Consider the following 8674-nt stretch of genomic DNA (forward strand, 5'->3'; position numbering starts at 1 on the left):
ATTTGCAGGGGACATACTTCTTTTTGAGCCATCTCCTCCTTAGATCTAGATTCTCCCTTCACCTCTTCTGCTTTGCAGTCTTTGCTTTTCTATTTGTATGGTTTGCAGGAAGGATAAAGGTGTTTCTCTCCTTACCCTCCCTGCAGGGGTGAAACCCGACAGGTTTAACCTAAAGCCATCACTTCTCTATTGCTGCCATTGTAACAAACCCACTCTTCTCTCTCAGGGTTTTCATCACAGATGCTTGCCAGATAAATCTGGCCTACCTGTGCAGGGGTGAATGACACTCTTAAAATACCTGAATCCCTTAGAATTTAATCTACAGTACAATTTTTAACTAACAAAATGGCACATGCACATGCTCATAGGTCTAAAATCCCTAACTGAAAAAGCTTATATTAGTTCTGCAAGGCTTAAAATCAATTTCAGATACAGACTGAACAGAGTTAACCAACAGTTCCATGGATCCAGCTGTCTCATTCTAGGGGCAGACACCTTTTCTAATACAGCCAAGATCTATATGACTAACACTTTCATAAGCATCACCCAGACTGGTCTGGAAAGGGGGTTGCAATTGTTTGGTTTGTTGCAAAGAGCCACAGAGAGTTTCTTGTAGGCCTGCGAACCAAAGCAGGGAGTTTGATGAGAACGAACAATGAGCATCTGGGGCTTGATGACATACACTGACAGCAGAAAAACTGCAGATGGGTGCCATCAGCAGTAACAAGAGGTTAAAAATGTTCATAAGTTTGAAAGTGCTTTTCTTCACAAGTAGTCATATGCTGGAGCAGTACTAGTCTGGTCCTCTACAGATACCAGCATCTTCCAATCATCTCCAGTGCAGCTGCTTTATCGCTGTTAGCAGAGCCCACAGAATTGTTTACAGAGGAGCAGACTGGTCAGGTTATCTGGCAGCCTTAAAGCTGCCTCTTTCTGACAAATACCACACGTTGTGCTCTAGGAAGGGGCTAGCCCTTACTTGGAACAGTAAAACAAGCCTAGTGGTAAATAAATCTAAAGTCAGATCCAATGAATATATCCAAAGGGAAGCCTCCCAGTGTCAGGCAGATAGGCGAGTTTGAAACCTGAACTTTGACAAAATAATAATTGACAGAGCTGGCAGAGCTGGAGGAGTCACAGGCACTTTAAAAGTGGGCTTTGTCTTTGGGTGTGAGAAAAGGAGTGATCTTGGTTTATATCATCCAAGGCAAGATAAGTAATGCAAGGTAGGTGAGTGAGCAAGCCAGCTTTATTTTTAACAAGAACTAACAGGATGAAACAACTGATTGGCATCATGCAGTGAGTGCTTAGATCAGTGTGACTCATACTGAAAGGACAAACAGTCCCTGACAGGATGTGAACTATCACATACAAATAACATCTTCTTTTTCCCCAACCAAATGTGTGTCCATAAAGCCAGAGAACAGGAAGCACATCCTTCCCCCTGGCACAAACCCACCTGTTAACTAAACATCTGTCATTATGCAATTTTTTCATGGAGCCATTTTCTATGATAGATACATATTTGCAAAAGGACATCTGGTGGCAGATACCACAAATGATTGATTGGGGCAGAAAACACTTTTGTCTTATGATTTCATAAGATAAAAGTCCCTTTTCCATTGGCTTTCCATGTGCACGATTGAGTTTTAACCTGACTGGTTACAAGAAGAAAGTAAGTTCATCCATTCACAGTGAACTCACATGTAAATAGTATTTCATATATATTCCCACAGTCCCTTGGCAGCGATGGCAGCCTCCACTGCAAGAGTCCCTAATCACATCTAAGGAAAATTATAAAGTCACACTTTGAGCACCATCCTTGAAGTTAATGAAAATTTGTTTACACCCCTAGTGACATCTGGCAGCAAAGGAATTGCTCAGATTGCTTTAAGAAGATGTTCTACACTGAGTCAAAAAGCCAAAGCCCTAATTACAGTCCCAGAAACCTGAGGATCAGCAGCCAAGTTCTTTCCCTTACTGTCAGCTCAGAGGCTGGCACAGCAGGTTCAGCAAGAAGCACACTGAGCACCAGTAGTGCCTGCAGAACTGCCTCAATCTTACCTCAATGCTCAGAGAGATGCCCTGTTCCACTTTGAACCTTGATTAAAGCTGCCCAGGCTGAGCTGTCAGCATGACTCAGCAGCAGCACCGATACCCAATTTTCACACTGAGCTTCTCAACCTTGTGCACAGTTTGCAGCTGCATTAGAGGTCTCTTCAGAAACTTTATCTAAGATAAAGGAACCAAACACAGCCTATGCATTACATCAGGGCCCGTAACAAATACAGCTACCTCAATTAAATCTGAAGACTGAAATAAAATGCAAACTTGATGTATCTATAAACCTTACAATCTCCTCGCCCTCTTTATATTTTCCAAGGAAAGTAGGTTATGGCTGGAATTCTCTGTTATTTGAGCTTATCTTCTATCAGTTCTTGAAAGATTTGTATTCCCTTACTCTTGGACTGTAGAAAATGTATCTTTGAGAAGTTATTATGTGGACTGGCTGGTATTTTTGTAAGCTTAAGAAATAAGAATTTTTTAATTAATAAATTACAGTAGAGAAGCATGAAAGTTAATTTTATGGGGGTAAGATGAGGGATATTCATTAACCTTCCTTTACTGCTAAAACTTGTGTACGAATAACACACGATTAGTTTTAGAAGTATTTTTATCTTCAACTAAATTTGTCTAGAAAGGAGTTAAGTTTTTCGGGAGGCAACACGATACATCAAATCTGATAAGACATTTCTTTGGCAGAGAAAAATCAACAGTTCTACACAGAACAGTTGTAGCAATTACATCAAGGTCAGGGTTTTACTCCTTTGCAGACACAGACTCTCTCAACATGGAAACTGTGAAATTCAGAAATTTAGAAACCTGAATTTCAGGCTCCAGTAACAGGTCAAATTCCCTAAAAAAAAATTTAATACCTATGAGAGCAAGGGTTTTATACATATTAGTATTTATCACTAACAGTTCCTTCCTTTTTGCAAGCTTCATCATGAATTAATTATTCTAGAATAACCAAAGGAAGCAAAAAAAACCACAAAAACCTTCCTCTCAAGCAGACCCAAGTTTTGCTCTTGTCATTTCATACTTCTGCTACATTTCCAGGTCAGCCATCCTGTCATCCAGGATAGACAGGATCTTAATTGGGACATAAAGAACAAGCAGAATAGAAAATAAAGGAAAAATAATCAGGACCTTCTCAAAACATCTCTCTCACTTCAGCCTTTCTTCAAACGGCACGAAGTAGGATCTGGCTGACAGCATTTATTCCCTTGAAGGTCAGCTTTAAAAGAAAGAGCTATGGTAGCTACCTCAAAAGACTGTGAAGCTTTTTTTTTCAGTGGAGGAGGGAGCCTGCACTCTGGACAAAGGCAACGCGAAGAGACAGGCGGGTGCTCACCCAGGGAGATGCTCCCATGGAAATACAGCTCATGCCCCACAGCTGGGGTCCCGCTGCTCGGCCTGCTGTGGGTCCTGATCTGCAGAGCCCAGAGAGAGGGGAACGCATAAAGCTCCCTCACCATGACAGAAAGATGGGTTTCTATGATGAATCACCTCTCTCTCACGGCCTCTTCTATTTGACAGTGTTGAGCCAGCGAATGCTGACTTCCCGTGGCAAAATGCCTGAGGGAGGAGATTAGGCTGTCTTTGTTTATGGCTGTTTCATTTTTTAGGTCATGAGGTTCCTGAAGTCATCATGAGGCTGTTTGAAAACAGCACCACACGAGGCCAGGGCACGGCAGAGAAGGTTCCTTTGCAAATATGCACCATTTGCATTTGGTTACTTTGAACTGAAAGAGGACTTACAGCATCAGCAAAGTGAAAATCACACTACCTACAGACAGCTCTGCCAAGTGACATCTGGACTTAGTGATTTAACTATTATCAGGGTGCTTGCATTTGAAACAACCCTGGTCCTCTTGATATGGTGAGGCAGACTTGGAGGAGCACATAGTACTACTTTGGAAAAGTTGTGCTAATTATCAGGAGTTGCTCTTTTTTCAAAAATTTGAAATCAGATTTTCTGCTTCTGTAATTCCATTCTTTTTATGGCATTTATGGCTAAATTGCAAGACTTTTATTTACATACTGTAACTGTATGGTTTGCGTGGCCCTAGGTGGAAGATATTAAGTCATTAACCGGGCTTCCAGTACTAAACAACTGAAACCCACAAAAAAAATGCAAACTAAACTGCAAACAGGACTGGCAGAGAGCACAGTTTAAAAAAAAATAATCTAAAGCAAAAGTATCTCCACCCCCTTTTGTTAAGTGGTAGTTCTGACATGTCTGCCACCAGACTGAATTGAAAGGGGCGGCTCAATCTGAATTTTTTGTGGGAAGCTACAATGACAGAAATGGAAGTGCTTTATCACAATGCATCACTATGCTGGAAATTCAACTGCTGTGTCAACTTCAAAAAACACTATTATAAATTCATTCAGAAAGGGACTCACCAAATTAATGGAGACAGATCAATCAGGAGCTATTAAACATGGCAGTCTTAAGTGCACATTTTTTTTGCCAAAAGTGGACAAGGTGTCCCAAAGGAAAAATCACACTATGGATCTTTCATTCCTTAAGCTATTTCCTAATCATCTGTCACTGGTCACTGTTGGAAACAGAACACAAAGTTCAGTCAATATTTTAACCAAGTCAGTAGGACGGACACCTTTGCTGTCAGCCTCAAGTTTAAAATAAGTGTGGTTGAAAATACAGTATGTGCCAAAGGAAGGCAAACAGCAGAGCTCCTGGCTCCCAAGTGAGCCAGAAAAGTAATTTTCTGCATAGAATGCTCCAAGTAATAAAGTATCTTTAAAGCTTTACTGGCAGTAATGAAACTCCTGCATTTGGGGGAAATTTTGGGTTTTTAAACTGCCTTCAGAGAATAAACAGGTCCTGGATTTTACCACATGGAGAAAAGTAAAGCATATCCCCTTTTAGTGACATTTTAGTGTACAGAACACAAGTTCCTGTCAGCCCAGCTCAGTTTTACAGTTACTTATAATTCATTTTTCCTACTTGTACCACAACTCATAGTAATAGATAAGAATTAACAAATATGTCACATTTTTGTCCTCCTACACTGAAGGGAGAACAACACATCAAACTGCATGCTGAAAACAGCTATCAGCAGTTTCAAAAACATCCACCATGGTTTATGAGTTACCTTTCTAATCCAGGCAGCTACAGAGAACTGCTCTAACGATGGCATTTCCAGTTTTGGACTGTGACAAGCCACAAGAACATTTTCTGCAACCGTTATTTTCCTCTTGAACATCTCATGCTACTAGATAAAAGCAATAAGCTCTCTCAATGGCTCACTGCAAAAGCCAGCCCATGCCACGTCCCCCTGCAGCACAAGTCTATTGATTTTTCCAAATGTGTTAAGTCCTTCTTGCTGAGGCAGATAGGAACAGCTTTACAGGAAAACACGGTGAAGGGTTTTTTTAGGTGATCCTAAACATGGCAAACACAATACCAGCTGCTGGGAAATGGCAAGGCACTGCTGGTTTGTGTGTCTGTTTTCACTGGAGTTCCATCTGGGATACGCTGCCTACTGCTGTATTGCAAAATGTCTCCTTCCATGTGTGTTCACCGCTTGGAATTTTTTATACAACCACCTTATTACTGCCTGAGGGCAGATGGCAGCTGGAGGCCAGCACCTGGAAAATGGGCACTTGCAAGTATTTGAGTTAGCTTCCAATCATTTCAGTCAGGAAGTAGGCGGGAACAGGCCCAGCTGTTAAACCTTTCCAGAGCCTATCTGGAAAGAATACACACACACCTGGTGAAGCTCCCGAACACTCCTGTGTGTGCGATCCCCAGCCTGCTGCAGGGAAATGTGCGGCCACATTCCCTCAGAAGAGCAGCCTTGCACAAAACAGAGAAAGGAGGATGCCTAAAAGGCAGGGATGGCATTGGAGCCAAGGAGTTTGCAGCCTGGGTGGACCAGAGCTGTTCTTACCTGTGCCTCTGGCATACCATCTCCCCCATGGAGCACATCATCCTGCTGGATCTTCCTAATATCTGCCAGTTCTGTGTCACTGAGGAGTTTCTTTTTCCAGGGCAAAATTCCTAAACCACACACTCCTTTCCCTACCTGTTTCTAGAACCTCTGCAGCAAAATCTAGACCACAATAGATTGTCCCCATGTTGCTTAATGACAAAGCAAAAATAAAAACAATGACAAAACAAACAAATCCAACACTTTGCTGAAAGGAAAAAAAACCCAACAAACTAAGTTTTGTAAACTGTCAATGACTGTTTTCTCCCTGTGTAACAATGTGGCAAGAACGGAACAGACCAAATGCCACAGGGCTGAAGTCACTGGGAAACAAGAACTCAGTCCTCAGTGTTCACTGAAATTTGTAAAAAACCCCCAAACCACTAGGTCTCGCTAGATGACAATATCCAAACCAAAAGATTTAAGTAGCAGCTTATCTGATTTGTTTCCCTTTCTACAAGGTCTCAAACTCAATTGAATTATTTTTCTGTAAAATATCACAGAGATAGAAGACAGGTAGGGAAGCCCTGTGAGTGCACTTTCTACCCTAAACATGAAGACCAGCACGGACTTTGGCAGACTAGCAGGAAGTGACAGAAAATTTTCTCTGCCTTTCTTCCTTTCATGTCACCCCAGAGCCTTCTGCTAACACTTGAGCGGAACATTAGACCAGTGCTACTGCAAACTCCATCCAGAGAGCCAAAGTCTTTCTTTTCTTATCTGATTGAGTACTGAGGTTTACACAGGGACTTTGCTGCACAGAACTGCAAGGTTATTTTCTTCCCCACTTCATCTTCTGCACTTAAAAGGCCTTTACAGTCAATTGTCTCAAGGGAGACCTCAGACTACAAACTGGAAAATATGAACTGCCCTGTCCAACAAAACCATTTCAGAAACTCTGATTTCTGTCCACTGTCGTAAGGGAGCAGCATGGGGTGAACGGGAAAGACCAAAAGCACTGCATTAAGATAAGCAACCCATAAAACTGATACATGCCCAGCAGTCACCTCACAGAGCAGCTGGAAAGGAGGAAGTATAATGTTTAGGACAAAACCTATAGATTTTAATAGCATTTTGGGTTGACCACTTCAGATCCAGGAAAAGCTATTTCAGTGCCCCAGTAGTTCAGTTGCTTTTGAGTAATAGTTTCACTGTCCTCTGGCACATTCCTGTGAGGATGCTCCTCTATCTGCTGCTGGCCACCCCCTCTCAAAGGAGACACTGATAGGCACAACTGAAAGGATGCCTTTACTGTCTGCAATTTCCATTTTAAGGTTGCAGCTCAGCTACAGGGAAAAAAACCCCACAAACCAACCCTAAATAAATGCACCAGGCAGCTAGGAATCCCTTCTATTTCAAGCAAACCAAGCCCAGCTGCAGCCAGCATGCAGGTGCATTAACCAACGTGGTGCTCCAGAACTGCTGGAAAATGTTAGCACTCTAGTCGTGCCAATAATAGTTACCACTGAGCACAGCTCAGCAACGCTGGGGAAATCCTCACAAACTGTTACAAAATGGCAAAAATAAAGCCTCTGAAAACTGACACAACATAGGGAAGAAACCAGCATTTTAAGGCAGAAGTGTTCTCAAACGTAGTTAAGACCTGTACAAACCTCCTTACAAACTCTAGACGCAGCACTGCAAGGCACAGCACTTGGCAACAGGACAGCCAGCAAATAATCTCACTGCAAACACCCCCCAATGCCAAGGCATTTTATTCCCTTGCTGACACATGCCAATTCTGCTGTAAATTCCTTTAGGGGGCAGAAGGCAGACCTCAGCCACAGTTCAAGCTTATCTGTATTAAAACAAAGGCAGATCTACACTCCAGCATTTCCAAAAAGCTGAGTCTCTCTTGTTCAAACCTAGAAAAACTCTAAAATTAAAGGCAAGGAGTAGAACTGAGTTGCCTCGAGGTAATTTAACTAAACCATACAATTTCTAGTGCAATTAAGTTGCAGCCTCAAGAGCATAGAAGAGGAAAGGTTGGTTGGGTTGTATTCAATCCAGAATTAATCCCATTGTGGCAGAACACCTAGAATTTCATATGAATACCGATCTTGAGAGCCACACAAGGGGCAGGGTTAGTGCAGCAAGTGCACAGAGCCAGGAGCATGTTTGTACACAGTAGAAGTGCAGTTGGAGGAGATTATGTCGGAGAGCAGAAGTGAACACCTCATCTCTCAGTCCTGGAGCTTACCGACAGCACCCACAGCACAAGCTGAGAGAAGAGAAGCAGCTCCCAGCTGCTGAGAGCTGCCTCAGTGCGGGTGTCCCCCTCAGCAGTGCCATCGCTCCTGCTGCCATGAGACAGCTGTGCAGGCACAGCTGGACAGCACCACCTCTGCCGAGAAACAATGGCCAAGGAAAAGCAGCAAATCCATTACAAAATCTAATCCTTCCCTTTGTATCATTTTTGCATTTCACACAAATGTGAAAGAATCATCTATTGCTGAAGAAGTCATCCATATCCAAACATTTTTGTGCGGCACATTGCTCAGTTACTGCTGTTACAGCTTATGACTACTTTGCACCACGGTTACAACCCCCACAAAACACTGGTAAATCACCAGTTTAATGAAGACAAACAGAAACATTTATGGGGCCTTGTCACACTCACAAACTTTAAATAACACTATTATTGCTACTTTAGC

Source organism: Corvus hawaiiensis, chromosome 5 (assembly GCF_020740725.1).
Source record: "Corvus hawaiiensis isolate bCorHaw1 chromosome 5, bCorHaw1.pri.cur, whole genome shotgun sequence".
Taxonomy (NCBI): Eukaryota; Metazoa; Chordata; class Aves; order Passeriformes; family Corvidae; genus Corvus; species Corvus hawaiiensis.